Raw genomic sequence first — 15,800 nt, 5'->3', positions numbered from 1 at the left:
TGGACTGTTGAAGATCGGTAAAACGTTGCCTGGTCTAATGAATCGTGATTTCTGCTGCGATATGTAAATTTTGGGTTAACCTTCGGAATGTGGTGGAACGGGAAATTCACAGCAGCAGAAATGTGCAGCCGACAAATCTGCAGCAACTGCATGATGCTATCATGTCAACATGAACCAGAACCTCCAAGGAATATTGCCAGCACCTTGTTGAATTCATAACAAGAAAAATTCAGGCTGTTATGGGGGCAAAATTCGGGGCCCCTACCCAGTACCTCCGGTGATTTCTTGGTAGCTGTTTGAGACCACCGCTAGTTAGCAGCCTGGATTCTGATTGGTTGGAGTAGGCACCCCTATGTTGCTGTTTGGTTTGGTTGTGATACGTCGATCTCTTGCTGTCGCTTACCAACTGTCTTGTTCCTGTCTACTGTTTGCTCTGGTTATGGTGCTCTTCTCTCTGCTGTCGCTTACCAACTGTCTTGTTCCAGCTGCCTTTTCAGAATTCTCCAGGCTACGTCTACTTTCCAGGGTGTTCCTCTGTACAGAGAACTTCTCCACAACCTCCTGGCCTACTCCTGGTCCATATCCCTTGCGTATGAACTACCACTGGGAAATCCCACCTACCAGTGACAATACCTTTGTCCGCTGCACCTCCCTTAACTAATGCCAGTATATAGGCGCCAATCTTCCTAGGAGCCTGTACTTCACCTTCGTCAAGACTACACTGCTACCTACTCTTAGGCTAAGGGATTGATTATCTCGTCTTTTGTATATACTTCTACAGTCTTCATATTATATACTTGTAGTGATAAATTAACTGAATGGTCAACAAATTAAGGCGCCCAGATGTTACACATGTCTAATTCTTCGTCTAAAGGGTATTGTATACCTCACTCATGAATGAGATGTTACCTCACTCATGACTGGCTTCCGCTCAGCTTGATACCACCTGCAGCTCACAAAACGGCTATTCCCACGAACACCCCCCCCCTTCCCCTGGGGCGGGGAAGATGGCACACCAGAGGCCTAACTTCTCCCTACGAGCTCCGTGAGGGCGGCAAATGGGGCTAGACCTGGAGATAGTTGGTCACAGAAGATGAGGAGGTACTTGTACCTCCTTCCATGGCAGACATAGGTCTCAGACACTCTCAAAACAGGGAGCCAAGGCCGGGCCACCATCTGGGACAGACCCGGACCAGGAGAGTACTGGCGAATAGAGAAGAAACTGGCTTCCGCTTTCTCACTTTTACTCACCACTACACTGCACTCACGATGGCACCACTGCACTCACCACTACACTCGCCTCTACACTCACCACTACACTCACCACTACACTCACCACTACACTCACCACTACACTCACCACTACACTCACCACTACACTGCACTCACCATGACACCGCTCCACTCACCACTGCACTCACCACTACACTCACCACTACACTCACCACTACACTCACCACTACACTCACCACTGCACTCACCATTACACTCACCACTTCACTCACCACTTCACTTAACACTGCACTCACTACACTCGCCATGCCACTCACCATTGCAATCACCACTGCACTCGCCGCTGCACTCACCACTGCACTCACCACTACACTCACCACTACACTCACCACTACACTCACCACTGCACTCACCAGTGTACTCACCACTGCACTCACCAGTGCACTCATCACTGCGCTCACCAGTGCACTCACCAGTGTACTCACCACTGCACTCACCAGTGCACTCACCAGTGCACTCACCACTGCGCTCACCAGTGCACTCACCACTGCACTCACCGCTGCACTCACCAGTACACTCACCACTGCTCTCACCACTGCTCTCACCACTGCTCTCACCACTGCTCTCACCACTGCACTCACCACTGCTCTCACCACTGCTCTCACCACTGCACTCACCACTGCACTCACCACTGCACTCACAACTACACTCACCACTACACTCACCACTACACTCACCAGTACTCACCACTACACTCACCACTGCACTCACAACTGCACTCACCACTACACTCACCACTGCACTCACAACTGCACTCACCACTACACTCACCACTACACTGCACTCACCATGACACCACTACACTCACCACTACACTACACTCACCACTACACTCACCACTACACTCACCACTACACTGCACTCACCATGAGACCGCTACACTCACCACTGCACTCACCACTACACTCACCACTACACTCACCACTGCACTCACCACTGCACTCACCACTGCACTTACCACTACACTCACCACTACACTCACCACTACTCACCACTGCACTTACCACTACACTCACCACTACACTCACCAGTGCACTCACCAGTACACTCACCTCTGCAATCACCACTGCACTCATCAGTACACTCCCCACTGCACTCACCAATACACTCACCAGTTCACTCACCACTGCACTCACCACTACACTCACCAGTACACTCACCACTCCACTCACCAGTACACTCAACCAGTACACTCACCACTGCACTCACCACTGCACTCACCACTGCACTCACCACTGCACTCGCCACTACACTCACCACTACACTCACCACTGCACTCACCATGACACCATTACACTCACCACTGCACTCACCACTGCACTCACCACTGCACTCATCACTGCACTCACAACTGCACTCACCACTACACTCACCACTACATTCACCGCTACATTCACCACTACACTCACCACTACACTCACCACTACACTCACCACTACACTCACCACTACACTGCACTCACCCTGACAACGCTACACTCACCACTACACTCACCACTGCACTCACTACACTCGCCATGACACTCGCCACGCCACTCACCATTGCAATCACCACTGCACTTACCACTGCACTTACCACTGCACTTACCACTGCACTTACCACTACACTCACCACTACTCACCACTGCACTCATCAGTACACTCACCACTGCACTCACCACTGCACTCACCACTGCACTCACCACTACACCCACTACTACACTCACCACTACACTCACCACTACACTCAACCGGTACAATCACCACTACACTCACCACTACACTCACCACTACTACACTCACTACTACACTCACTACTACACTCACCACTACACTCACCACTACACTCAACCGGTACACTCACCACTACACTCACCACTACACTCACCACTACACTCACCACTACACTCACCACTACACTCACTACTACACTCACCACTACACTCACCACTACACTCACCACTACACTCACCACTACACTCAGCACTACACTCACCACTGCACTCACCGCTACACTCACCACTACACTCACCACTGCACTCACCACTACACTCACCACTACACTCACCACTACACTCACCAATATCATCTCTCCCTCACTATATTTTTTCTTTGTTTTGTTATTTTAAAACATTTACTGTAGTGGCAGCTGCAGCCTTGAAATGAATTGCAACCCAGGTCGGCACTGTGTACTCTGGCACTGTGTACTCTGGCACTGTGTACTCTGGCACTGTGTACTGTGACACTGTGTACTGTGACACTGTGTACTCTGGCACTGTGTACTCTGGCACTGTGTACTAACAATGTGTACTCTGGCACTTTGTAGTCTGACACTGTACTCTGGCACTATTTTCTGGCACTGTTAACTCCGGCGCCGTGTACTGTGACATTGTGTACTCTGGGACTGTGTACTGTGACACTGTGTACTGTGGCATTGTGTACTGTGACATTGTGTTCTTTGGCACTGTATACTCTGGCACTGTGTATTCTGGCACTCTGTACTCTGATAGTATGCTCTGGTGTTGTGTACTAAAACGAGAGATGTTCGCTACATTATCTCGCTACAAATTACATATATATCTTTCTCTTAAATGCATCCACTGATTTGTCTCGACGAGGTGCTCTAGCTCCTTGCACTCTTTTTCTCAGTGCCTCGACGAGGTGTTCTAGTGCTCTAACTCTTAGCGCACTCTGTGATTCTCAACCCATTTTCTGTACCAAACTCCGCTTCCTTCCTCAGCTGAATTATTCTCAGCATATAATCCAATCGGTCCGTCTTAGGAAGACAGGTACAGGTAAGACTGATTACCAGTAAAGGAACAATGATGGGTAGTAAACACGAGAGGAGACACCAGACGTAGTCTTCCGAGTACCTTTGTCTTCCAACTAACATTATTCATATCATTTACAGAGTTTACAATATTCTCTACTTCTTTTTCCTTCCTCTCTTGGTCCTGTCCCTGTTCCCCTTGCCTATGTGTACTAACTCACTCGTTTGTGTTAGTGACTTTGTAAATGATCCAGGTCGGACCAAAATGTCGTCGTAAGCTTTTCTCTTCTTATTTGTGGGTTATTTATGTGTTTACAATGTGTTTAAGAGGAGAGCACTGAGATTGGTTCATACAGTTGCGCAGGGAGAATCCAGCATGTGTTAATCAGAAAGTGCCAGCGAGAGACTGATCTTCAGACCTGAGTGCTGGTGTAAGGTCAAGTTGCCTGGAGTTAAACCTCTCACCCTGACTGACTGAAATTTATAACTGGTGGTTATCGCTGGTATTGACCTGGGGCTCAGACTGTCTATAAGCTAACCAGAGTTTGGTTGTCTCTAGGAAGCACTACAAGATGTGGTTGTGTGGTGCGCACTAAACGCAAGTGACGTACTCGGTGCCTGCCACAGTTACCACAATCTCTGTGCCGCCTGGCTCTTCCCTGTTCGTCTCAGTGCCATCTGGCTCTTCTCTGTTCGTCTCAGTGCCATCTGGCTCTTCTCTGTTCGTCTCAGTGCCATCTGGCTCTTCCCTGCTTGCCTCAGTGCCACCTGACTCTTATTATTTCATCATTATTTTCACTGAGTGACACCCAGTCCTAGTAAGTAGAGGCCTATAGCAGGGCTAGAAATGTAGGATGGGAGAGTGTATGTGTGTAGGATGGGAGGGTGTATGTGTGTGGGAGGGGCGGGTGTATGTGTGTGGGAGGGGCGGGTGTATGTGTGTGGGAGGGGCGGGTGTATGTGTGTGGGAGGGGCGGGTGTATGTCTGTGCGAGGGGCGGGTGTATGTGTGTAGGATGGGAGGGTGTATGTGTGTGGGAGGGGCGGGTGTATGTGTGTGGGAGGGGCGGGTGTATGTGTGTGGGAGGGGCGGGTGTATGCCTGGGAGGGGTGCCAACATTAACATGCACTCGGGCACTTCACTTCATAATTCAGATTCAGGGACGAGTCTCCCTTGATTACCAGAAGAATTAATTGACCTAACTTAGGGTCCCAAAGTTGGGCTCTAAATTGTTACTTGGCGAGGGAAGGAACCCTTAAGTAGGTGCTACTTTCATAGTCATGTTGTTGTTGGTAATGTTGTTGTTGATGTTGTTGACTTAAACTCGTGGTGTCCAGTGGTCAATATATTTTTTTTTAATTTCCAGTGGTTGATGTTCTTGCTACTCCCTCTTTCCAGTCATTCCATTGTTCGACCAGTGGAGTAAACCCGTGAAAATTGTTCCAGTGTTACCTAGTATCTTCAAGTTAAAGTTGTGACCGCTTGTTATCCCTGTTGCAGGTAATATGAAGTCATCTTTATCTGCCTTTTCAACTACTTTCTTCACTTTCTATGTTATCATATCTCCTCTCTTCTCCTCCTCCTCCTCCTCCTCTCAGCCAGCGTGGCTAACCACAGTGTTGTCACCCTTTTTCCATAACTCCTGAAACAGTAACTCTGGTTTCTCTTCCTTGGGCCTTTACTAACTTCTCTGTGTGTTCCTTACATACCAGTACTGACCTAATGTACATTGTTGACAGCCGGGTTCCCCTCTCTAATTCCTCCTGCTTCAGAATCCTTGTATAATTCTTCCGGTTACACTTTCTTTGTGTGCACACACACACAAGGAGGGACGGAAGGATAGTGTTGGAGACCTGGAGAGAATAACTGAAATGAGGAAGTGAGGGGAAGGAACCGTGGAAATGAGAGAGTGAGGGGAGGAACCGAGGGAAGGAGAGAGTGCGGGGAGGAACTGAGGGAAGGAGAGTGCGGGGAGGAACCGAGGAAATGAGAGAGTGCGGGGAGGAACCGAGGGAAGGAGAGAGTGAGGGGAGGAACTGAGGGAAGGAGAGAGTGAGGGGAGGAACTGAGGGAAGGAGAGAGTGAGGGGACGAACTGATGGAAGGAGAGAGTGAGGGGAGGAACTGAGGGAAGGAGAGAGTGAGGGGAGGAGCTGAGGGAAGGAGAGAGTGAGGGGAGGAGCTGAGGGAAGGAGAGAGTGAGGGGAGGAACTGAGGGAAGGAGAGAGTGAGGGGAGGAACTGAGGGAAGGAGAGAGTGAGGGGAGGAACTGAGGGAAGGAGAGAGTGAGGGGAGGAACTGAGGGAAGGAGAGAGTGAGGGGAGGAACTGAGGGAAGGAGAGAGTGAGGGGAGGAACTGAGGGAAGGAGAGAGTGAGGGGAGGAACTGAGGGAAGGAGAGAGTGAGGGGAGGAACTGAGGGAAGGAGAGAGTGAGGGGAGGAACTGAGGGAAGGAGAGAGTGAGGGGAGGAACTGAGGGAAGGAGAGAGTGAGGGGAGGAACTGAGGGAAGGAGAGAGTGAGGGGAGGAACTGAGGGAAGGAGAGAGTGAGGGGAGGAACTGAGGGAAGGAGAGAGTGAGGGGAGGAACTGAGGGAAGGAGAGAGTGAGGGGAGGAACTGAGGGAAGGAGAGAGTGAGGGGAGGAACTGAGGGAAGGAGAGAGTGAGGGGAGGAACTGAGGGAAGGAGAGAGTGAGGGGAGGAACTGAGGGAAGGAGAGAGTGAGGGGAGGAACTGAGGGAAGGAGAGAGTGAGGGGAGGAACTGAGGGAAGGAGAGAGTGAGGGGAGGAACTGAGGGAAGGAGAGAGTGAGGGGAGGAACTGAGGGAAGGAGAGAGTGAGGGGAGGAACTGAGGGAAGGAGAGAGTGAGGGGAGGAACTGAGGGAAGGAGAGAGTGAGGGGAAGAACTGAGGGAAGGAGAGAGTGAGGGGAGGAACTGAGGGAAGGAGAGTGAGGGGAGGAACTGAGGGAAGGAGAGAGTGAGGGGAGGAACTGAGGGAAGGAGAGTGAGGGGAGGAACTGAGGGAAGGAGAGAGTGAGGGGAGGAACTGAGGGAAGGAGAGAGTGAGGGGAGGAACTGAGGGAAGGAGAGAGTGAGGGGAGGAACTGAGGGAAGGAGAGAGTGAGGGGAGGAACTGAGGGAAGGAGAGAGTGAGGGGAGGAACTGAGGGAAGGAGAGAGTGAGGGGAGGAACTGAGGGAAGGAGAGAGTGAGGGGAGGAACTGAGGGAAGGAGAGAGTGAGGGGAGGAACTGAGGGAAGGAGAGAGTGAGGGGAGGAACTGAGGGAAGGAGAGAGTGAGGGGAGGAACTGAGGGAAGGAGAGAGTGAGGGGAGGAACTGAGGGAAGGAGAGAGTGAGGGGAGGAACTGAGGGAAGGAGAGAGTGAGGGGAGGAACAGAGGGAAGGAGAGTGAGGGGAGGAACTGAGGGAAGGAGAGAGTGAGGGGAGGAACTGAGGGAAGGAGAGAGTGAGGGGAGGAACTGAGGGAAGAGGGAGGAGAGTGAGGGGAGGAACTGAGGGAAGGAGAGAGTGAGGGGAGGAACTGAGGGAAGGAGAGAGGGAAGGAGAGTGAGGGGAGGAACTGAGGGAAGGAGAGAGTGAGGGGAGGAACTGAGGGAAGGAGAGAGTGAGGGGAGGAACTGAGGGAAGGAGAGAGTGAGGGGAGGAACTGAGGAAAGGAGAGAGTGAGGGGAGGAGCTGAGAGAATGAGGGAAGGAGAGAGTGAGGGGAGGAACTGAGGGAAGGAGAGAGTGAGGGGAGGAACTGAGGGAAGGAGAGTGAGAGAGTGAGGGGAGGAGGGGACTGAGGGAAGGAGAGAGTGAGGGGAGGAACTGAGGGAAGGAGAGAGTGAGGGGAGGAAGAGTGAGGGGAGGGACTGAGGGAAGGAGAGAGTGAGGGGAGGAGCTGAGGGAAGGAGAGAGTGAGGGGAGGAACTGAGGGAAGGAGAGTGAGGGGGGGAACCGAGGGAAGGAGAGAGTGAGGGGAGGAACTGAGGGAAGGAGAGAGTGAGGGGAGGAACTGAGGGAAGGAGAGAGTGAGGGGAGGAGCTGAGGGGAGAATCCGAGGGAAGGAGAGTGAGGGGAGGAACTGAGGGAAGGAGAGTGAGGGGAGGAACTGAGGGAAGGAGAGTGAGGGGAGGAGCTGAGAGAATCCGAGGGAAGGAGAGTGAGGGGAGGAACTGAGGGAAGGAGAGAGTGAGGGGAGGCACTGAGGGAAGGAGAGAGTGAGGGGAGGAACTGAGGGAAGGAGAGAGTGAGGGGAGGAACTGAGGGAAGGAGAGAGTGAGGGGAGGAACTGAGGGAAGGAGAGAGTGAGGGGAGGAACTGAGGGAAGGAGAGAGTGAGGGGAGGAACTGAGGGAAGGAGAGAGTGAGGGGAGGAACTGAGGGAAGGAGAGAGTGAGGGGAGGAACTGAGGGAAGGAGAGAGTGAGGGGAGGAACTGAGGGAAGGAGAGAGTGAGGGGAGGAACTGAGGGAAGGAGAGAGTGAGGGGAGGAACTGAGGGAAGGAGAGAGTGAGGGGAGGAACTGAGGTAAGGAGAGAGTGAGGGGAGGAACTGAGGGAAGGAGAGAGTGAGGGGAGGAACTGAGGGAAGGAGAGAGTGAGGGGAGGAACTGAGGGAAGGAGAGAGTGAGGGGAGGAACTGAGGGAAGGAGAGAGTGAGGGGAGGAACTGAGGGAAGGAGAGAGTGAGGGGAGGAACTGAGGGAAGGAGAGAGTGAGGGGAGGAACTGAGGGAAGGAGAGAGTGAGGGGAGGAACTGAGGGAAGGAGAGAGTGAGGGGTGGAACTGAGGGAAGGAGAGAGTGAGGGGGAGGAACTGAGGGAAGGAGAGAGTGAGGGGGAGGAACGGCGGGACGGAGAGAGTGAGGGGAGGAACTGAGGGAAGGAGAGAGTGAGGGGAGGAACTGAGGGAAGGAGAGAGTGAGGGGAGGAACTGAGGGAAGGAGAGAGTGAGGGGAGGAACTGAGGGAAGGAGAGAGTGAGGGGAGGATCTGATGGAAGGAGAGAGTGAGGGGAGGAACCGAGGGAAGGAGAGAGTGAGGGGAGGAACTGAGGGAAGGAGAGAGTGAGGGGAGGAACTGAGGGAAGGAGAGAGTGAGGGGAGGAACTGAGGGAAGGAGAGTGAGGGGAGGAACCGAGGGAAGGAGAGAGTGAGGGGAGGAACTGAGGGAAGGAGAGAGTGAGGGGAGGAACTGAGGGAAGGAGAGAGTGAGGGGAGGAACTGAGGGAAGGAGAGAGTGAGGGGAAGAACTGAGGGAAGGAGAGAGTGAGGGGAGGAACTGAGGGAAGGAGAGAGTGAGGGGAGGAACTGAGGGAAGGAGAGAGTGAGGGGAAGAACTGAGGGAAGGAGAGAGTGAGGGGAGGAACTGAGGGAAGGAGAGTGAGGGGAGGAACTGAGGGAAGGAACTGAGGGAAGGAGAGAGTGAGGGGAGGAACTGAGGGAAGGAGAGAGTGAGGGGAAGAACTGAGGGAAGGAGAGAGTGAGGGGAGGAACTGAGGGAAGGAGAGAGTGAGGGGAGGAACTGAGGGAAGGAGAGAGTGAGGGGAGGAACTGAGGGAAGGAGAGAGTGAGGGGAGGAACTGAGGGAAGGAGAGAGTGAGGGGAGGAACTGAGGGAAGGAGAGTGAGGGGAGGAACTGAGGGAAGGAGAGAGTGAGGGGAGGAACTGAGGGAAGGAGAGAGTGAGGGGAGGAACTGAGGGAAGGAGAGAGTGAGGGGAAGAACTGAGGGAAGGAGAGAGTGAGGGGAGGAACTGAGGGAAGGAGGAACTGAGGGAAGGAGAGTGAGGGGAGGAACTGAGGGAAGGAGAGTGTGAGGGGAAGAACTGAGGGAAGGAGAGAGTGAGGGGAAGAACTGAGGGAAGGAGAGTGAGGGGAGGACCTGAGGGAAGGAGAGAGTGAGGGGAGGAACTGAGGGAAGGAGAGAGTGAGGGGAGGAACTGAGGGAAGGAGAGAGTGAGGGGAGGAACTGAGGGAAGGAGAGAGTGAGGGGAGGAACTGAGGGAAGGAGAGAGTGAGGGGAGGAACTGAGGGAAGGAGAGAGTGAGGGGAGGAACTGAGGGAAGGAGAGAGTGAGGGGAGGAACTGAGGGAAGGAGAGAGTGAGGGGAGGAACTGAGGGAAGGAGAGAGTGAGGGGAGGACGTGAGGGAAGGAGAGAGTGAGGGGAGGCTGAGGGAAGGAGAGAGTGAGGGGAGAAACTGAGGGAAGGAGAGAGTGAGGGGAGGAACTGAGGGAAGGAGAGAGTGAGGGGAGGAACTGAGGGAAGGAGAGAGTGAGGGGAGGAACTGAGGGAAGGAGAGAGTGAGGGGAGGAACTGAGGGAAGGAGAGAGTGAGGAGAGGAACTGAGGGAAGGAGAGAGTGAGGGGAGGAACTGAGGGAAGGAGAGAGTGAGGGGAGGAACTGAGGGAAGGAGAGAGTGAGGGGAGGAACTGAGGGAAGGAGAGAGTGAGGGGAGGAACTGAGGGAAGGAGAGAGTGAGGGGAGGAACTGAGGGAAGGAGAGAGTGAGGGGAGGAACTGAGGGAAGGAGAGTGTGAGGGGAGGAACTGAGGGAAGGAGAGAGTGAGGGGAGGAACTGAGGGAAGGAGAGAGTGAGGGGAGGAACTGAGGGAAGGAGAGAGTGAGGGGAGGAACTGAGGGAAGGAGAGTGACGGGAGGAACTGAGGGAAGGAGAGAGTGAGGGGAGGAACTGAGGGAAGGAGAGAGTGAGGGGAGGAACTGAAAAGTGAACTGAGGACACAGAAAATGAGTCGGGAAATAAGATTGAAAGACAGATTTACTTCTTTTCTTGAGTCGGGGTAGGGAGGGAGAGGGGTAGGGGGAGGGAGAAAAGAAGAGGGGTAGGAGGAGGAAAGGGGTGGAAAAACTTTGGCGAAGGAGTTATAATTGGCGCTGAGCATTAGCATAATTCCCTGCCCGTGGTAATAATTGGCGGTAAGAGTATTATTCTGAGTGAGTTTTTTCCCTAAGAGTGAGTGATGGTTGTAGTGGTGGTGGTAGTAGGTGATGGTAGTAGGTGATTGTAGTTGTGATGGTAATGATGGTGGTAGTGGTGATGGTAGTGGTAGTAGTGGCGGTAATGATGGTGGTGGTAGTAGTGGTGGTAGGTAGTGGTGGTAGTGATGGTAGTAGTGGTGGTGCTGGTGGTTTTTAGTAGAGTATGTCTGCTTTTGGTCAACCTGGACATGCATCTCGTAACTCACTGCAACTCTTTTCACATAACATTATTTAGACTTAGTGATGTTTGACCTTTCCAGAAGTTGTGTCGTGGAGACACTCTATATCTCTGGTCCCGAGTTCAACTCTCGACCTACATTGTTCTGGCATCTACGCACTGTTGTAGTCGGGAAACTAGAATGGCTGAACTCAGTTTTACTAATAAGGGAGATTTATGCCTTTGTTGTAGGATCTATTGAGGGTCCATTGTTTGGGTCGTTTTTGGTCGTTTTTGGCTGTGCTGTGCCTGACGCTGTTCCTGACGCTGTGCTGTACCTGACACTGTGCTCTCCGCTGCTTCGAGCAGTATTGCTGTTCGGCGAATGAGTCGCCATATTGTTCAAGCAAACTGTTTTATTGCTCCGATGGTCCACAAGTTAGGTTATTTAGGGACTTGTTGTTATCAGTCACATTCTAAGTTTGTCAAGACAATCTGAACACCTACACAAACACACACTTACACAATATTACTCTTGTACTTATAAGTATATCTCATCATAGCAACGTTCCAGATGATACTTGTTGAATGTGACCTTAGTACCAGAGGATTATATGTACAGAATAACTATGATATATAAGTATAACAAAATATACTCAGAGTTATGTAGGAGCTTATCTTCTTAATTATTCAAACAATGTTAACTGTAGTTATTACCACCTAGACAACTTTGTTATTAAAGATCTCATCATTTATTTAGTATTCATGCAGTTGCAATAGATGTATCTTCACCGAACAGATATTGCATTTTGTTACAGTGGTGGTGGTGGTTTTGGTAATTGTGGTGGTAGTTGTGGTGGTGGTTATGGTAGTGGTAGTAGGGGTGATGGTGCTGGTAGTGGTGGTGGTCGTCGTAACCTCGCCATCACCTTCACTTCTCTTCCACTTCTACGTTCCCCTCCCTCTCTATCCATTTCTCCCTCTTCCTCCTTTTTTTTTACCCTTTTCTCATTTTCTCTCGTTCCTTAAGTTCTCCCACTCTGTATCTCCCTGCCTTTTTTATTTCTTTTTCTATCTCCCTTTCTCCCTTCCTCTCCCTAGATCATTCATTTTTTCTCTTCACGTTTTCAAACTCACAATATTTCTTTCTCCCCTCCTCCTAGTTATCTAATTTCCCCTCACTCCCTCACATCCCTTCACTCCATCACTACTCACAACCTTCACTCCATCACTACTCACAACCTTCACTCCATCACTACTCACAACCTTCACTCCATCTCTGCTCAGAAGCAGTTCACTGCACTGTTCTCCCTCATTGTTCTTCCTCACCTCACTGTTCACCCCCCTCACTGTTAACTCTTCCCCTCCTCCTCACTGTTAACTCTTCCCCTCCTCCTCACTGTTAACTCTTCCCCTCCTCCTCACTGTTAACTCTTCCCCTCCTCCTCACTGTTAACTCTTCCCCTCCTCCTCACTGTTAACTCTTCCCCTCCTCCTCACTGTTAACTCTTCCCCTCCTCCTCACTGTTAACTCTTCCCCTCCTCCTCACTGTTAACTCTTCCCCTCCTCCTCGCTGTTAACTCTTCCCCTCCTCCTCGCTGTTAACTCTTCCCCTCCTCCTCACTGTTAACTCTTCCCCTCCTCCTCACTGTTAACTCTTCCCCTCCCCTTCACTGTTCACTTTTCCCCTCCCCCTCACTGGTCACTCTTCCCCTCACTTTCCACTCATCCTGATCACTTGCTCTTCTCATATGTCTCTTATTTTTCCTCATTCTTCCTATGCTATTCCTCTTCCTTTCTCCCTCCTCCACCCTACCTCCTCCCTTTCCTCCTACCTCCCTCCCTCCCCACTTACCCATACCATTAACCCCTCCTGAACCCCAGTTCTCCCTCCCCCTGTATTCCCGTCCCTCCTCCTTTTCCATTTTCCCCCCGCCCCATCTTTCCCCACTCGTATCTTCCCCTACTTTCCTCCGCCCCCTCCTGCTAACGCCCCCTCCCCCTGGGATGTCAGGGGGGTGGGGAGTACCACTGGAATAGTAACATCAGCTCCTCTTATTAAAAGCTTTCCTGTGTCTTCAGCACTAAATGGAATATATTTTCATTAAGCTGGTCTTGAGTTGGGGAGGGGAAGGGGGAGGGGAAGAGTTGCGGGTGAGATCCATCCCCTTCCCCCTCCCTCCATCGGCTTGTTCTCTCTCCCGTCCCCTTACCTCCCATCCCTGCTACTATCTTCCATCCGATTATCTCCCTTCCATCCCTCTTCACCTCGGATTTTTTATCCTTCTCACTCCCTCACTCTCCTTCCTTCATCTGTTCCTTCTCTCTCACCATATCTACCCATTCCAGTCTTCTTTCTTTCATTTTTCCGGGTCCGTTTTTCCCCCTCTCCCTCCCCTCCCCTCTCACGCACTCCCCTTCATCCATGTTTGTTCCAGCCGTTTTCTCCTTGCTCCTTTTATTACCCTCATCCCTTCACCCCCTTCTCTTCCACCCTTCGCCCATCTCTCCCCTATTCCTCCTTTCTCCCTCATCCCTTCACCCCCTTCTCTTCCACCCTTCGCCCATCTCTCCCCTATTCCTCCTTTCTCCCCATCCCTTCACCCTTCTTCCTCCCATTCACTCCACTGTCTCCCAACTTTCACCGCTGTGGGATCTTAACCCTTTCACACCCACTAGGTCACTATCCAGTAGTTGTAGCACACGCTACCTCACACTAGGTCACTATCCAGTAGTTGTAGCACACGCTACCTCACACTAGGTCACTATCCAGTAGTTGTAGCACACGCTACCTCACACTAGGTCACTATCCAGTAGTTGTAGCACACGCTACCTCACACTAGGTCACTATCCAGTAGTTGTAGCACACGCTACCTCACACAAGGTCACTATCCAGTAGTTGTAGCACACGCTACCTCACACTAGGTCACTATCCAGTAGTTGTAGCACACGCTACCTCACACTAGGTCACTATCCAGTAGTTGTAGCACACGCTACCCCACACTAGGTCACTATCCAGTAGTTGTAGCACACGCTACTTCACACGTCAAGAAGTTAGAGAAAGTACAAAGGTTTGCAACAAGGCTAGTCCCAGAGCTTAGGGGGAATGTCGTACGAGGAAAGGTTGAGGGAAATCGGACTGACGACACTGGATCGAATTCTTTATCGTGATCAACAGCCTCGAGAGCTTTACTGAAGAAGGTTAATAAATTAGTTAGGCAGGAACGGCCCCTCGTGAATCCATGCTGAGTATCATTAATCAAATTATGCTTATCCAGATGGTATCTTATAATATCAGCTATAATTGACTAGTAATTTGCCTACAATTGAGGTCAGGCTTATTGGGCGGTAATTTGAAGGTAACGACTTGACCCCTGTTTTAAAGATAAGAATTACATTGGCCATCTTCCATATATCAGACACTACACCTGTTTGAAGAGATAAAGTAAAAATATTAGTTAATGGTTCACAGAGTTCTATTTTGCATTCCTTAAGAACCTTTGAAAAAAATCTCACCAGAACCCGGCGATTTTTGTTTCAGTCGGTCTATTTGTTTCATAACCATTTCCCAAGTGACTGTGATATTACAAAATTTATCTTCAAACCCGCTATAAAAATTAATTACTGGGATATTGTTAGTGTCTTCCTGTGTGAAAACCGAGAGAAAATTATTAAAAATCGAGAACATTTCATTCTCCTTGTCAGTAAGATGTCCAGAGTTATTTTCAAAGGGACTTAGAGTTTCTTTAACTCTATAAACTTGGAAAAAACTTTTGTATTAATTTTTGAATCCCTAGCAACTCTAATTTCGTAGTCCCGTTTAACCTTTCTTATCCCCTTTTTAATGTCCCTCTTAATGTCAACATATTGATTCATAAGATCACCCTCACCTCTTTTTATGCGCCTATAAATTCCTTTCTTCTGCCCTAAAAGATATTTGACACTATTATTCATCCATTTTGGGTAATTTCTATTCGGTCTAATTTCTTTGTACGGGATAAACGTTCTTTGGGCAACATGTATAGTGATTAGAAAACTGTCATATTGATAGCTCTCTTCGTTACCCCAGTCAACAGATGATAAGTGTTCTTTAAGCCCAATATAATCTGCTAAATGAAAATCTGGGACTGTTACTGAGTTATCCCTAATATCATACCTCCATTCAGTGCTAAAGGTAATTGATTTGTGATCGCTTGTGCCAAGTTCCTCTGAAATTTCTGAATTATTAACAAGGGATCCCTTGTTTGCCAGAACCAAGTCAAGCAGGTTATTACCCTTTGTGGGTTCTGTCACAAACTGCTTCAAAAAACAATCCTGAACTACTTCTAAAAAGTCGTTAGATTCTAAATTCCTAGTTAAAAAATTCCAGCCACTCTGACTAAACTTAAAAGTCCCCTAGAATTACAACGTTATCATGCCTTGTGGCCCTAACATTTTCCTCCCACAGCAGTCTTCCTTGGTCTCTATCCAAGTTTGGGAGATGGTATATCACGCCTAAAATAAAATTTTCATGCTCCTTTGAAAATTCTACCCAAACACTCAGTATGTGTTTCAGACTTTAAACCCGTTTTTATGCAAGTTTAAACGATCACGGACATAGTGCT

At 50.4% G+C, this 15,800-nt stretch overlaps 1 protein-coding gene across 1 annotated transcript in view; it reads left to right on the top strand.

The window, feature by feature from the left end:
• Positions 1 to 15,800, top strand: part of LOC128686284 (cytotoxic granule associated RNA binding protein TIA1) — a gene marked incomplete in the record, with an annotated part of 1,123,904 nt that overhangs the window by 673,347 nt on the left and 434,757 nt on the right.

The sequence above is a fragment of the Cherax quadricarinatus genome, chromosome 17, assembly GCF_038502225.1.
Source record: "Cherax quadricarinatus isolate ZL_2023a chromosome 17, ASM3850222v1, whole genome shotgun sequence".
NCBI classification, from domain to species: domain Eukaryota; kingdom Metazoa; phylum Arthropoda; class Malacostraca; order Decapoda; family Parastacidae; genus Cherax; species Cherax quadricarinatus.
The sequence above is the reverse complement of the archived record's forward strand: the minus strand, read 5'-3'. Positions and strand labels throughout refer to the sequence as shown.